Source organism: Salarias fasciatus, chromosome 9 (genome assembly GCF_902148845.1).
Source record: "Salarias fasciatus chromosome 9, fSalaFa1.1, whole genome shotgun sequence".
In the NCBI taxonomy this organism is placed as follows: Eukaryota; Metazoa; Chordata; class Actinopteri; order Blenniiformes; family Blenniidae; genus Salarias; species Salarias fasciatus.
The window spans coordinates 10,069,288-10,085,961 of record NC_043753.1 but is presented as its reverse complement, the minus strand read 5'-3'; the positions used below and the strand labels follow the sequence as shown (position 1 = coordinate 10,085,961).

Sequence of the window (16,674 nt, the reverse complement as noted above, 5' to 3'; positions counted from 1 at the left end):
TGCCTTTTTAAAAGAACTAGCGAGATGGCAACAGACAGAAGGCAGAAATATCCTTTTCAAAGGTTAAAGTTAGTTAGACTGTGGTTATTGCCTCATTTTTTCCTCACAAAATCATCCTCTTCAGATTTCTCAACCTCCTTTAAGAGAAATTACTCGTGCATTTACTTGCTCCAGGTTTATTTTACCCAAAGTCGGTCTCTTCTTTCACTTGCCAGGGAGCCTTTTTGTTCGTTTGCAGCGGTTTCTACATCTCCGTGCTTCATTCATTCATTTTTTTCTGGAGCCATTTCAATCAGTCTTCCACTGCGTGGTGCTGTGACCTACATACCTGGTTATTTAAAGGCCACGCTAATTGAGACAGGTGTGGTGCATACAGGAGGTCCACTGCTGGGCTGGGCTGCTCGGGCGTGCACGTTCACAAAAAAAAGAGGCATGAATTTGGAGACACAAGTGGAATCACTGCGCCAAAAACAAAAACAAGAAAAAAAAAATGGAGCAATTGGAGCAAATCTTGGACACTGAGACTGAAGCTGCAGAAGCCCAAGTGTCTGTGTTGGAAGCATTTTCAGCGGAACAGGGATGGAACGGACTCCGACGCTGAGAAGCACAAACAAATATTGATCCTCATGCAAGGTTCAAGGAGATAACAGAAAATAAAGCATTTCATGTGTCTGTGGAAAGACGGATGAAAAAGAGGGTGTAACGTTCCTACAGCGGGTAACAACATATTTCAGATTGTACAGAAATAAAATCAAAAATATCTGAACTGCGTCAAGTCAGCTATACCGGTCTGTGAAGGCGACTCCTGACAATTCAAGATTTTCGAGGAAGCCTCCAAATACTGTGCTGCTAAAGGGGACTAAAGAATTTGCCAGAATTACTTAAAAAAAAAAAAACAAACAAAAAAATAAAACAATTTCTTGAAGGAAAAGGGAACTGTCAATACTGCGCATATGAGCAAACCAACAGTAAAGGACGTGTCTGTGAACCACGTGCCAGAAGACAGCAGTGTCAGCATACATTGTAAACTAGCTTGAAAGTGTCTGGCCTGAATGGAGCCTTCCAGATGTTTACACTGATTGACAGATATGATCAACTGGAGTTACGCTGAGGGAGTCCCACAGGACGAATCATGGTGAAAACAATGTCCGTTACAGCCACACGTCACAAAATCCTGCTGAAGATGTGTCAACAATCTGCCGAACAGCAAGAAATGGCTGTATGCTGTATGGATATGGAAAGACGGGCTGGACTGGTGTTGGATTGGAGCAGAGGAGCTCATCAGAGCAGCCAGAGGCCACATGTTCTTTAGCGGATCTAAAAAGTGTGCCGACACATTTCATTCATATCGTAGAAGATATCTCGATAACCCACTAAATATCAACACATGGGGGAAAAACTGTTTTCAAGCTCAGATTTGATCCAACTGTGGTTACAGCCTCATATTTTGTTCCATAAAGTCAATTTTTTCATATATCTTCATATTTTCCTTTAAAGGAAAATCTTAAATCTTCTTGTTGGTTCTGCTCAAATTTATCAAATAGTGTCTTTTAAATTCACTACAGAAATGCTTTGTGCCTTTCTATTGCAAAGCAATCCTTATTCAAAATGAGAAAAAACCTGCTATTATATCACGGACGACCTTTTTCCCATCTACAGACACAGCTGATTAGACACAAACTACAAAATTATAAATTTTTGAAGCTTCAGTTTGTGTTAATTATCTCAGATTTGACCACATTTGTAATCCTTTATGGCACAATTAACTATACAGTTAGATTTTTGTTGTTGTTTAATTGTTATATTTTTAACTGGTGTAAGCTCATGAAGCGTATCTGACAAAAACACTCTTTTAGCTTTCCAATAGATCTAGTTGATGTAACTAACATCTTGTTGCATTTTCTTTGACCTTCTCTTAAAAAGTCAAAGATATTGGATTTCGAAATATCCTTTTGTAACACCCAAGTGTTGAAATGTTTTATTCCCAAATATTTCCATGAGTATCCTACAAAGAGTGAATTCAATGTGAAAACAGTAATGGTTTTTTTTTTCCACAGATAGGTCAACCAGAAGAAGCATTAAGATTAATCCAAAAGGATAACTGCCCTGACCCGAGGGGCGTTTTGTCAACAAAGACTTGCATTTATGGCAGAAATCCAGAAAAATAGGACACTTGGACTCATCAAAGGGGTGAATGGGTAGCAGAAAATACACTTAAGGGGTATTCAGGACAAAGGAGTGGAGCGCTTGAACCGATCATAAAGAGGCAATCTGAGCTGCAAGAGGAACATGGAGGCATTCGGAGGCCATCAGAAGGCGAATCAGTTTGTATTTGAGGTACGATAAATGCACCATGGGAGCATATTGGTCAAATTAAGAGGCATTTGGATTTGCCAAATCGGCAAAAACACAGGAAGTTATGTTACAAAAGGGGTATTTGGGTATAAAAGCTCAATCAAAGGTATCTGAGTGACTTGAGGAGCAAATAGGCAGTAGTGGATGACTTCCAAAAATGACAACAATCTCAACATAAAGCCAATTTTAATCAAACTTTCTGATGCAAAATACAATGAAATGCCTTAAAAAACTTCTTCTAGCCAATTTATTATGCATGTTCTTACAAACTCACCCTGACAGCATGGCTTTACTCCTGGTATGCTGGTCATGAGGTGACTGTCTTGAGAATAACTTGAATGAAAGAGTGCAAAAAAAAGTATCTATTCAACTGTTTGCACTTCATAAGAATTAAAAGAAGATGCAACATTTTGCGCCCCTGGCTTTACAACCTCCACCTCCACCTCCACCTCCCAGCAGCAGCAGCAGCAGCAGAGAACAGGCAGGGCTGGAGTCTGCGGTACAGTCAGAGCGGAGCAGCCTCCGGTGCAGCAGCAGCAGCAGCAGCAGCCGTCAGCCGCGCACGGAGCGCACAGGGCAGCGCGGCTCCGCGTGTCACGGAGAGAGGGCGGACCCGCCCGCCGGGAGGAGGCTGAGCCGGGGCCGGAGTGGGAGGGCTCCTCGGTGTGTGTGTGTGTGTTTTTTTCTCTCCGCTGGTTTGGAAACAAGAAAGAAGCCACTGAAAAAAACATCCGCCCACCTAAAGCAGCGTGAGGAGCGCGAGCGACGCCAGATCCTCCAGCAGCGCCGCCGCGTCCGCACGCGACGGGAGCGCGTGAGCGCAACGGACAACAAAAGCAAAAGGTGAGAGCCGCGCGGGGGGGAAACGGCGCCGTTCGCCGAGCAAAGTCCGCACGGAGGACTCCAGGAGCCGGGGAGGAAATAAAGTGTTGTTCGCGCGGCTCCGAGCAGCATCTCCGCTGTTTGGCTTTGTGTCTGCGGAGTCCTGCGACACCCGAACGCAGCACGGAGACTCCAAGTTCAGCGCGCATTTCTGCAGTTTCTGGGATTTAATGCTCCGTTCTGCATGTGTTAAATTTTTTTTTCTCTTCGATACTTTTTTTTTCCTGCTTAAGAATGCTCCTCAGACCAGTTTATTTGTGTGTTCCTGTCTGTTACGTTCATCCAGTGTCACCTCACTTCTGCAGGATGTTTTTCTTCTTGCTGTTTCCTTTTGTCTTCATATGCAGACACATAAGTCTGCACACTCCTCACCAGATTGACAGACTTCAGTTTGTGTGCAAAATCAGGAATAAAGCCTGTTTCCGCACTCCTATTTTTTTTCTATTGGCCACTTCTTATAATTGATTTCCTTTCTTTTTACGCTTTAATCTTCTCCAGAATGCTGCTCTGATCAGATCATTTAGTCACTGTAGACTCTATTTGTCTTCTCTGATAGCTTCGCCTCAGTTCCACATGTCTCATAAATAGCGTTTTTTGTGTCTGTAGGGACCTTTCCAGTCCCTTGTTTCCCTTTCATTTGTCTTTACTGGCACAATTCATTTGTCTGAGCACTTTTTCACCTAAATACATGATGGCAATTTCATGTTTTATGCAAATTTATGTAGGAAATCAGTATTTCTAGACCTATGTTTGCATTTAATGCTCTTGCTTGGTTTATTAACGTTTGCATTTTCTTGTCTTATATTCAAACTGCTTACAAATGGCAATCTGGTCAGTTTCTCTATAGTTGTATCTTTCAGCTTCACCACACTTTTTCATCTCTTTTCAGGATTTTTTCTTGGTTTTAGAGACACTTTGGACATCTTGTTGCTATATTATATAGTCTTGCAGCTTGTTTAGCTCTCCTTTCTTTCATGATGGACAGTTTATCTGCTGACTTTTACACCAAAAATGCTTGAATGAGATTTCAAGTTGTGTGCAAATTCAGAGAGAATGCACGAATTTCGGCTGCATTTCTTGGATTTGTGCTGTATTTTGATAAACATTTATGAATTTATTGCTGTTTGACACTTGGGCCACCTTGGAAACCTTGTTAAGTTTCTGATGACAGTGGAATACCTATGTTTTGTTCCTCTCTTGTAGATTGAGTCTTCAAGTTTCGTGCAAATTTAAGCAGAAAGCACAGCTTTCTGCATCACTTCCCAGATTTATGCTGCAGTTTATCACACTTGTGTGTGTTTATTGCTTTCTGAGGTTATTTTTCTTGCACCAAACTGCTTGAAAATGCATTTTAGTCGGTTGTCTTGAGCGGAAGTCGAGGCGGACAGAGGGATGAAAGCGTGTCGGAGGGTTCAGGTGGAGTTGCAGGAGCTCCAGCTGCACCTCGTGCACGTCACTGCTGCTCGCTCAGTGTTAAAAACTGCGTGCGGCTAATCTCAAATGAACGTTTGGATGCTCTGCGTTCCTCATCAGGTATTCCTCCTCCGTGAATCTGAACAACCATGTAATCCCCCCATCCCTCTCTCTCTCTCTCTCTCTCTCTCTCTCGCTCTTTTTTTCTTTTTTTCTGTCGGACTGCATCCAGCGTTTGGGATGTGTCAGCTCTCGCTTAATTCTCAACTACAGTAATTGCCTGCAGGATTAATGTCTTCCAACGAGCGTTAATGCCAGCAGTAAACATTTACTGCTCTGGGAGCTGTTCCCTTATTGTCTGCTTCTTCGTGACGTGCAGATCGAGTCTATCAGCCGTCTCACACACACCCTCGGAACTTCTAAGCCAAACAGTTTGAGGTTTGTTTGGTGTTTGGAAACCATGTTGTTGCTCCGGAACTGGACTCTGGGCCAACGCCATTCCAGGCTCGAGGGCATTTTTGTGTGGGTGGGTTTACTTTTGGGTTCTCTAGTTTCCTGCTGCAGCACCAAAAACATGTGTTTGAGGTAGATTTCGAGTTGAGTTCGGGGTACAGCTCCACCCCTTCCCCACTGGAAAGCCATGTAGACGACGGACGGATTTAAATGAGAGCGCAGAAGTGGCACAAGACCCACGTCACTGCTGCGCTCGCTGTCCCAGCTGCAGCCTCTTTGGTGGGGAAATCAACGGCCTTGTTTAAATTTGCATGACAGCCCTTTTTCCTTTGTAAGAAGATGCCACGGGGACGTTAAAATGTCAGCAGGATCCGTGAGATTCTTAATTAAAACGCCACTTGCTTGGTGAAGAATGGCTCTAACGTCCCTGCCTTGCGTTTAGCTCCACGCATCCAAACCCTCCGAGGAGACATGTCGCTCCGTATCGCGCTACGCCTCCCAATATTTACTTCTCTTTATCTAACAGCTGCCTGCTTTGTGTGAGCGCTCAGAGGCAATAAAGGTAAACTTTGCCTTTGGAGCCTTGGAAACAGTCACAGCTTTGGAAATTGCCCTTTACAGCTCAACTTCTCCCATTCCAACGGTTTTTCTCTTGGATTTGTGTTTTTAGGGGGGATTTTGGGAAGTGGCTTTTTGTTCAAAGTTGAAAAAAATTGTAAATTTACAGCTTTAGTTTGATGATGGTCGACATATCAATATTTATATGGAGAACTGCAAATTCAATATTGAACAATACAGTATGGTTTATTTTGATATTGTGAGATCAAAAGTCACTAAGGATCAAGATGATGTAGACTTAGAGAAAAGCATTTTGATTAAATGGAAATGGTTCAGATTTCACCCATGAAAGCACAAACTGCAGAAAAACATGTTTTGACAACAAAATTCAAGCATTACAATTAGATTCCACTTCCAACAGGAGGCATCGTGTCCTTAATGCACCCTGGGGTCATGTTTTTCCCACACATTAGTGTATAATCTGACACTGGCTACTTATTGATTTTAATTAGACACAGTCCCATAAAGTTTAATCTGACTCTGTTAAAGTTTAACGTGACTCGATGAATTCTTTAACCTTTCAATACAGTGAATGCTTCAGGTCATGCCAGATTAGCTTAAGTGTTTGTCAAACATGTGGTCTGTGGGCCAAACCCGGGACACTATAGGATCCAGTCTGGCCTTGGAGGTGACTGTACAAATGCGTTTCTGCATGTTGGGATGTATTATGCTGGTTGAGCGGAAACAATATGGTTTAACGCAAACTGAAAATCACATCGTGATCCTCGCCGTCGCCACGCTCTGATCTTCAGACTGACCCAAGGTTTGGAGCCACCGCCCTCGATCAATGATTCCCCGTCGCTGATCAGATCACTGTTACGCTGATTGACTCCACAGTGTTCTCCATCACTCGGATAACCTTTGGTTGGGACCCTCGGTCCTGCGTTGTGCCCCTCCCCACAGATCATTTCCCACTTCATTCTCCCTCCACTTCCAGAAGCGCACCCCGACTGTCTCCTCCATTAATTTCTCCTCTCCCAGGACGTTGGCAGGTCTGCTTCCACCTTTCCCTTCGCTTCATTTGCATCTTGGCTCCACACGACTGCCCAAGTGTTTTCAGGGAGTCAGGTGGCTAATTGGTTCCCATCTGTTGGGAGAAAGTGGCCTTTATGGGATGTTGGGTAATTTGTGTCACGAGTTTCAACATATTGATAGACAACCCCCCCCGCTTCTTCGTGTTTTGTGGTTTTTAGAGAAAGACTTTCACAGGAAATGAACGATCATCGTTATCCTTAAGCAGATCTGAAAGGTAGTCCTCTGCTATCCTGTTTCAGCGTGCATGCTGATCTGTGTTAATAATGTCACAATCTATATCTGCAGCGGGGATTTCTCACTGTGCAGAAAGATAAGGTTCCTCAGAGGAAGTGGTAACGTCGAGCGTTGGCCTCGCAGGTCAAAAGAGGAAGCGACAGGAAACACAGCAGCGCTTGTTCAGACAAACATGAAGAGGACGGTTTGTTTACTGGAGTGCTACCTGAAGTTAAGCAAACGGCAAAATAATTTCATCGGGCAGCCCCTCAGACCACCGCCTCCCGTCCATACGGCGCTTTACTGCACCCATTTAACGTTCAGTGTCAACAGAGGAGGCTGTGTTTGGCCTCAGGGGGCTGGAACCAACCAGATCAGATTGGTTTCTTGGTGTTTGTAGCTCATGAACTAAGTCAGTCCTGCACCTGAACACATAAAAGTTCCTTTATCTGCATGTAGAAGCACAGGCCCAGGTTTCCAGTCTACCTGAACTCAGCCTGTAAACAGTCTGACCTCAGATCACTGCTGTCGCTTAATGCATCCTGTGTATAAAGTATTAATAAAGTTGAGTTCAGGTCACGCCCGTACTTCAACGCAGCAGTTCTGCATGCACACTGTGGAGTTAGCAGATCGGTCTAATGGTGCCAGTGGACTGGCGAAGAGCTTGCAGTTTTTTCATTCGCTGGTCTGTGAGATTTTAGTCTTCAGTTTTGATAAATACAGTTGAAAAAAACAAAACAAAGTCACTAGGTCTGTAGTACTATATCGATGTAACTTTGGGCTGCAGCTGATACCTCAGGTCGAGGTGAGATCCAAATCACTTTACATCTGCATTTTTATTCACGATATCCGTCGTTGCGCTGAAACACCCCCCCCCCCCCCCCCCCCCCCAGAGAGCTGCTGGTGATGAATCAATTTCCAGCTCCTTTTGAGACCCTTCTGACAGCTGATGGCGCGCTGATGCTGACCTTCAGAGACGAGGGAAGGGCTGCATAAACTGGCAGATATAAGAAGACGAATAAGAAGAACTGGCGGAGTAGCAGGAGGTAAAGGGTGAACGGGCAGGCTGAATAGCTTAGGTAAATTTAATTTGCCCTCAGAGAAAAGGGGAAGAGGAAGAGATGAGGTTTAAAGTGCCAATCGAAGCGGAGATGACAGAAGTTGCCAGAAGTGCTAGACCTCTGCAAATTGAGATTCTTTCAGGGAATTACACACATCAGGATATTTAATCGCCTTCAGTTTCCTGATATGGAGGATTGGATTGTGCGCGGCAGCTTTATGAGCTGATAGCGCTGTGTTTTTCCTCCCTGCTGGCTGACACTCCATTTGTTTAGCCACTTTAATCTAAAATGACTCGCGTGCATATGTGCAGACTCATTCATCCATCCTCAGCGGCTGCATTCGATGCTGCCGCTGTTTTTTTTTTTTTTTTTTTTTTTTCCCTGGCCCAGAGGTGATGGCGGTGGTGAGGAGGAGGAGGAGGAGGAGGAGGGAGCTGTGAACCTGCGGCCCGGGATTCCTGAAAAGGATCCAGTTGGAATCAATCACCGTCTTCCATGGTGTTCCCGTTGTTTTGCGGGTGTCTCCCGCGATGATCGATGCCGTTATTTTCCGCACGCGGGACGGATTGTAAACAGTGACGAATGGCGAAGGCTAATGCATGGCGTGTTGTCAGAGGGAAATCATTTACCTTCCCTCCACAATCCATTAAGTCGATGAGAGTAGGGGGGGGGAGTTGGATGTACGGCGCCGGTTTTCGCCCCGGACGCGACACTGACGGAGCGGAAGTAGGATGGGACGCGTGGATGCTGCAGCGTGCTTGTAAAACATGGGCCTTTGTGCACATTAATTTCTGTTTCACTGCGGGAAAGTGCGTAGAACATTTGTCGGTCGGAGGTTGATAAATCTCCCGTTGAAGCTGTTTTAACGGCTTTGGCCAAAGATGTATTGCAGGTAGTTATTTTCTCGATGAATGCGGGAAAGTTCTGGATCCGGTTCTGAATCAGGGACGGAGCATGTAAATTCAATACGACGTGTTTGTGGAATTATTCCGGCGACGTATACTATTGCACGCGCATCATTTTGTGCCTTCCACAGGTTTTCTTTCTCCACTGTAAAGTATTGTAGATTGAAAGATAAAGCAGCGTGTGTGCGGCTGAATGCAGCTCGTTCCAGACTTCAGCACGAAGGTCCTCACCTCTGTGAGTCGCCTGCAGTTCGATGTCAGATGTGTCATTAGATTGTTTGCCCCCCCCCTCCCCGCCCCCGAGGACAGGCTGCCCATGTGAAATCACACCTGAGTTCTCTTGGATTTTATTGGATTTTTTTTTTTTTTTTTTTATGCTGTTCCAACACACCTGACAATCCATCGATCTCACTGACAGGAACCCCGTCCAGGAACCCGGAGGGACCGCGGGTTTGCAGCGGAACCTGAAGGATGGGTTTCGAGATGTTATTTCGGCGCGTGTCTTTTCTCGGTGGCGCCTCCATCTCCATCGTGATTCCAGCGTATTTGGCTGGCGGGGTGGGAGCTGCCTTCAGGGACCAAACCCACCTTCAAACGTTTATTCTGTGAGAACCTTTTCCCAGCTTCCCAGTTTATCAGTTTGGAGATGTTTTACTTCCATCCAAAAGCTTCATCAGACCTGATTGGATCGGTTTTGTCTTGTAGATGTTTGGATGCAATGACGTTTCTCTTAGACATGGAAAGTGGCGCCCAGCAGGGTCCCATAATGCCTTGGGATCAAAAATGAAGAATTATAAGGACTCATAAAGCCTTGAAGCTTCCCATCCAGTTGATTCATGACAGACAGAAGCTTCTCTGCGCTTCATTTGTCCGAGTTTGCTGTCAAGTGAACAATAAATACAGCATGAGTGAAGTGATTATAACGAATTCATTGCTTTGATGCTCGGAGCTTTGACATGAATTGTGATTAAATGGTTATGATTTCCAGACAGACGTGGATCCTATCTTGAAGTAGATCCATTGCTTTTTCTGTTTATGTTCAGTATCACAGGCCAAATCAACAGTTTCCTCAATCAGTCAGTCATCGGGTACAAATATCGCCACATACATCATCTTGGATTTTGTACTATGAACCTGAGATTTTTGTCGTTTCTGTTCGATTTGCAAAAGTGTTGCTGTTGCCTTTTCATTGGAAGAGTCTGGCAGAGCTGCAGCAGCGAGGGCCTCATTTGTGTGTGTGTATGCATGCATGCGTGGCGTTCAGGTGCAGCATCGAGCGCAGGTCAACCATGGTCCGGATGTGCTCAGAGCTCAGTGCACAGGAATCGTTGTATGTAGCTAAGCGTAGAGCAAAACGGGGCCAACATGACACCTCTGAAGCCTGAAAACAGTTATTCTGTTGATTTTTCATTGACATTCATTCAAAATAAAGTCGCTGAAACGTTCAGGTAATAAAATGCGTCTTTAAGAATAAAGCAGAACTCAGAGCGGCCGGTTCGCAGCGGCTGTAGTTGTGGATGAACACCAGCAGACTGAAGACGATGGGTGACCCTGATGGCTGGTTAGAGCCATGAAGAGACGTGTAATTAAGTGCTTTTGTGCGCACGAAGAGCACTTTGTGTTGATGATTGTCATTAGCCTGAATGGGGGGCTTTAATTTGACGAGGGCGTGGCGCCTGATTCCTCAAATGATCCGGGCATGATTGACGAGCGGGATTGTTAACGCTCGATTTACGGTGGAGGGATCGTAAACATGGGGCGATCTGCTGGTGGCTGGAGGGAGACGGCGCCGAGGGGGGTTGGTGGGGGTGTGTGTGTTGATGGATGTCTGCTGTTTCAGACGGATGAAGGTGAAGATGTATGGAGGGCTCTACGTTCACCCCGCGGCGGAGGTGACGCGACCTCCTGACGAACTGCCGCCGCATTTAGCATGTAGATTGAAGCTCGACAGATTCCCCACCGTCGCTCGCCGCGCCGTCCTGCGCGTAGCGTCGACGAGACACCTGACCCACTTTCCCTTCATTCCAACATCTGGGGCTGTCTGCGCCGCCTCGCCGGCTCACACACGCCTCCATTATTCATGGCGGGGACGTGATACAATCCGAGGCAGGAGCTCTTTATGGACGCGTCACGAGAGCGGGAACATCAGCAGCATATGGAGGCTTAATGACGTTACACAGCGTGTGAAGGATGTTTTTTTTTTTTTTTTTTTTGGTCTTGTTCTGGCAGGTAGAAGCAGACGCGTCTCTGCGACTGGCCGCACCTCTTCCTCCGATCTGACTTTCAGATCCGACTTGGGGATCGACTTTGAGAGCGATTCCAGCTCATAAAATCTGGCTTGCAGTGGTGGCAGCCAGACTGGTTGTTTATTTTTTTATTTTTTTATTTGGCTCTGGCAGACTGTGGCCCGCGAGGAGGGTTGTTAATGCGGTTGTTATCTCAGGAGATGTTTGTTCAAATCTATGCCTGTTATTTTGGGATTGTTTTTCTTTTTTTTTTTCAGGGTGACCTCCTATTCTTTTTTTTTTATGAACCTGCTGGATTTGTTTTCTTTCTATGGAAAAGAGGCTGCGAGCTGGAGGGGAGAGGAGTCACAGAACAGGCCTGCTGTGACTGAGCTTGTTTTAATTTTCTCCCCGCCTCCTCCATCCTCGTCTCTCCTCTGGTATACAAGCGTGGAGGGCCTGAAGGGACACGACTCCACGCTGCTGCGAGGGGAAGATGAGAGATCAAGGAAAACTTGAGAAGAAGGGCAGAAGAAAAAAAAAAAAAAAGGTAGCTGATCAGTTGGGCAGTTCTTTTTTTCTTGCGCCGAGCTTCGGGCTCAGCCTCTTCGTCGAACTCTTTGGTCCCGAGTTTTAATAACTTCTCAGAAAACTTTCAGTTCAGGACTGAAGGGGGAACATGAAAGAGATTTCTCAACATGCCAACAACACGGACGCTTTACCACTCATCCTCAATAACAGAAAAAAATCAGTTTTTTGGTACATTTGTGAGCAAAATAATAGATTTAAAATAACCAGATCAGATCAGATTGAGAGGGAGCTGAGGTGGAGGAGTGTGAGATGGTTGGTACGAGACGACTCGTTTTGAAGGGAAACCACTTGTTTTCGCCGGGACACGCTTGTAACCGTTTCTTTAGAGCATCTTCTTCCCTCCTGACGTGTCTTCAGGCAAACTTATCGAGTGAATCAGTCAATCGACTGACTGACAGGAACTTTTAAGCAGCTCCTCCATTTTTTAAAGAAGTAACTGTTGACTGTTCGGACGAACAAATCTTCAGTGACTTTCTCAGCACTGATACATTAGATTTATTCGAGTTAGCTGGCCAAATGCATTCGATTGACTAACCTTGGCTGTGTGTGATTTCCCCCCCCCCCCTCATTTTCATCTTTTAGCCCGCCGCACTCACATTTCCAGTTGGATCTCTCCGCTTCAGCCATTTACACCCATAATAAAGACGTACTCTCCTCCGGATCGGCCGCTGCTTGGCTGCGCCCGGCTCCGCGAGCGAGCCGGATTTATGCGCTTGGCAGCGGCTCCACAGATCATCGCCGGACATAAAACAAGTCATGGGTGGCGGGGACGGAGGTGGAGACGGTGTCGAGATGAATAATCCTCATTTTCTCGCCGAGGGGAGATAGTCCTGAGACGGCGCCGCTGGAATTAGATGCCACATGTGCGCTCGCCTCCTATACCTGATGGACCAGTCCGTCACACGAGTCTCTGGAGAAGATTGTTTTCTGTGTGATGTAGAAGTGAAAGACAGGAGACGGGGTTCATACAGGCTCATACCGTTATGAAATATATATATATATATATAAAGAAAAGGTGTCCTCGTCTGTTCTGGGCCACTGGGGAGTCTGCAGCAGCGTCACATTTACTTCATCCGGCAGTAAAATCGTCCGCTGGGCCTCGGATGTGCCTTTACTGCCGCGGGGAAGCGCTTCACTGACTCCACCCGCCTTCCTCTCTCGCGCTACCTGTTTTTTAAAGTCTGAATCAGCACACAAACAGAATGACAAAGCGGGCCGGGCCGCTTCCCCTTCTGCTGCGCTCGCCGTCTGGCGTGGCGGCCCGGCGGAGCCCGGCCCGGCACCTTGCCGGCGGGGAGGTCGGCGGCTACGTGTGGCGCTGCAGCTCAGACGGACCGCTTTCGGCTCAGGAGCACAACGTGAGACGATGTGTGGTGCATTTTATGTTGTTTATTTCAGTTTAACCTTCACATCTGACCTAAACATGGAGTTGAAGTCGTTTATATTACATTTGCATAAATAGAAGAAGGAAAAAAAAAAGCTCTTCAATAGTTAAAAACACTGAAATAATCACAGAAAAGTAGCAGCTCCAGGTGGAATATGTTGAATTTGTTTTGCTTTTGGTGAAATAAATAAGTAATAGAAGTCCAAAAGCTCTAAAAATTGAACTCATCTGCTTTAATATTTAAAAGAAAACCACACTGACCACATGAAATTTCACTCCAGCAGCCTGTTTTGTTGAAGGTGTTTCATGTTTGGCCAAATGAGTTTTCTCTGTGCAGACTGAAAAGAAGTTATCTCTGAATCCTATTATTCATAGAGAGCTATCAAACTTAAATAATAGATTTGATCAGCAAGTTTAATGGTTGAAAAGAAGCTCAAGAAACTGTCAGAAGATTCAATGAAATATGAAATCAATTTAATAATTTACAATGAAATGATAATTTCTATGAAGAAAATAACAAAACCAGAAAACTGGACTTCAGTTATATAACGTAAAGATGACTAAAATCAACCACAATAAGTTATCTGTATGTCTGACAAGCAGAAATCAGCCTCCCTCCATGAAGAAAGAATTCATTTTTTTGCATCCATTTTCCCAGAGGGTTGCCTGTTTCAGCTGAATGTGTTGCTTTATTGTGCATTTCAGGAAGTCATATCGTAGAAACTTTATCAAACAGTCAGAAATCATTAAAAAATGAACCTGTTTTGATGCTTGCATCTCACTGTAAAGGCTCCTCCTGAAACATGCTGATGTCTGCTGCTCTAGTTGCTCCAAGTCTGGAAAGAAAACATTTCAGCTTCAGTTTGGCAGTCATTTTCCAAGATGGTCTGCTATTCTTGCCAAAATATTGCATAAGTAGCCCTTTGCACAACCATTCACATCATTTTGTCTGTCAAGAAGTCATATGGACAGTTTTCTAACTTTGAGTCAAAACTTTTTCGTTTTGAAGTAAAAACAGAAAACTTTTGTTGTGTTTCTGTTGTCCGTTTACATGACAACGGTGCGCAAAGCTCCCAATGTGGACCTTTTCAAAAATGCTCCGACTCTGTTAGAATAATCAGAAAAAGTCTCTCTTGTTGTTTCAGTTTGGAAACTTTCTTTTAAAGGACCAAAGCTCTTCCTCTAAATTCCAAGTGGGCAGCGTCCTTTATCAGAATGGGAGGAACCGACTGGGAAAATATGTGAGCAAATATTGACGCTTGTACATATCATGGTTTGAGGGACTCCCCTGAAATATGCGCTTATCTCCAGCACGAGTTGCTGTGAGTGTCTGATAAGCAGAAATGAGCCTTCCTCACTTCGGAACTTTGTGCTTTGAATCCAGATCGGACCTCCGTCTCTTTTATCCCACCGAACAAAACACCCACTACAGTGCTGCTATTGTCTTTAAAAGCTCTTTTATTGTGTGCTGAATAATGAAAGCGGCCTTGTCAAACACATCAGGTGTCCCGCACCGCTCCCAACCCTCCTCGTTTGTCTTTTTCTTAATGGGACGGCCGCTTGTTTTCCTCCTTGTGAGCATGTTTCCACACAATTTGAATTAATTGGATTGTAAATTGATCCCACTTTGGAGCCCAAACCCTGGAAGCCGGAGCTTTTGGCCGCATACGACGGTTTAATCTGAATACTAAATGTTATTAAAAGCCTCCCCTGCCTCGCCTGTGTAGGACAGTGTGTACCTGGTAATGAGAAAAAAGCCCCCAGGGCCTATTGCATTCATTGTGCACCAGCATGGGATAATTCAGTAATTAATTGCCTTAGTGGCTGGATGGCGCTGTAATGGTTTGAAGATAAACAATATGACTTACCTTCACCGCTGCCGCCGCTGTATTTATGTCGTCCGCCTCGTCCAGGAGGGCCAGCAGGAGGACTTGTAGTCACACTGTAATGTTTTTATAATGAGTAGATAAGAACTTCAGGCTTATATTGCACATGTTCCTGGAACAAAATCACTCGAATCGCGGCCCGAATGTGACGTCCGGCGCTCCGGTCTGTGCTCTTTACTGCAATAATAAGTCATGAATCAGAGCTGAACTTCCATACTTTGACATTACTTTGACCGCTTCCCTTCTCTGTTGGCCGCCTCCCGGACGTCAGCATCTGCCCCGGCGGCCCGGCGGTAACTTCGGGCTCGGCGCTGACCTGGTTGACGCCGTCCCCGTTTCTGCTCTTCTTTCCAGCGCCTTTGTTTTGTTTACAGCTGTCGGAGCTCCATGTGTTGTTTGTCTTGCACTGTGGGAGCTCATTGACCTTAATTTGTATGCGTACTGGGAGGGGCTGCTGGCATCCTCCGATATGGCCTTTGTGTGGTCGCTGCTGTTTGTTTGCATAAAATTCACTTGATGAAGGTCGGAAACGAGATGAAACAGAGTTGAAGTCTCTCGGTTTTCTTTGCAGTTAGGAGCCATTCCTCCTTTGCACCTGACACTGGGATTATTTCTCTTATGAAAAGCAAAAACTAGCCAGAAATGCATGTCATTGCGTGTATGTTGGGTTTGGGATTTCTTAATTTCCTTTCATTATTAAGCATATTTTACATATGTGACATGATTCCATTTACGGATCTGCAGTTACGTTTTTTTTGTTCTTACGAAATCATTGCAACCTCTAGTGGATAAATGAGGAACTGCATAAGACATTAAAAGGGTTGCTGTCTGGCGTCTTCCTTGAGGCTGAATTCTGGACTCATTCCAGACTGTTTTCGGGCTTTTTGAACCCGCTTCCGGAGGGTGGAGTATGAAAACAACGGCAGATGTAAGCGTTTAACTTTCCCTAAGAACACGTCTTCGTCTCTCTTTATGGCCTGAGTTCAGTGTTTTACCTGATTCCATGTGGAGACAGATGCATTTCGTGTTCAGGGAACACTTTCCCTCATCTCACATTTTCTTTTCTCCATGTGGACGACATCCTAACCCAAGAAGAGGAGCAGTCTCCACTGCGAATCATCACAACTTGGATTATAGACTTGGCTCCTTTTTCCACCAGATTCTTGTCCAGATGTCCAAATTCAGGAAATTTTAACTTTTGGTTTCATGGCTTTTTTCTTCTGATCACACATTAAAGCCCCTTTAAGAAGAAAAAATGAAAGAAAAGCAGGAGATTTTCACTCTGCAGTGTTGGTGGCTGATGTTTTTTTTTTTGTATAATCCCGTCCCTCTGAAACCTCCTCAGCTTTTGTGCGTCCCCATTCTTCTCATCTCGCCTCCTCTGCTCGCACAGCCGAGGCTCGGAGGAGGCGCAGACGCTCCTCACAATGTAGATGACAGGATAAAGAGAGAAGGAGCCGGCGCGGCGGAGGATGAGTGAGCGAGGAGGATGGAGGGAGCGAAAAGGCCAGGGGAGAGGGAGGATGAGCCTCGTCTCCCTCGTCTTGACATTTCTCTCCGTCTCCTCTGGGAACGAACACCCTGATATGAATGTTCCGGACTGATGATGGAGCGGGGGGGGGGGGGTACATGGGGGGCTGCTGGATGTGCGTT

At 45.4% G+C, this 16,674-nt stretch overlaps 1 protein-coding gene across 1 annotated transcript in view; it reads left to right on the top strand.

Annotated features, from left to right (window-relative positions):
• The first annotated feature begins 3,042 nt into the window (after nucleotides 1–3,042).
• rnf152 (ring finger protein 152) overlaps nucleotides 3,043–16,674 on the top strand; it is a 33,624-nt gene continuing 19,992 nt past the window's right edge. Inside the window, exon 1 of the mRNA XM_030099843.1 lies at nucleotides 3,043–3,198. The gene's annotated coding sequence lies outside the window, so the exon portion shown is untranslated. The remainder of the gene's footprint in view (nucleotides 3,199–16,674) is intronic.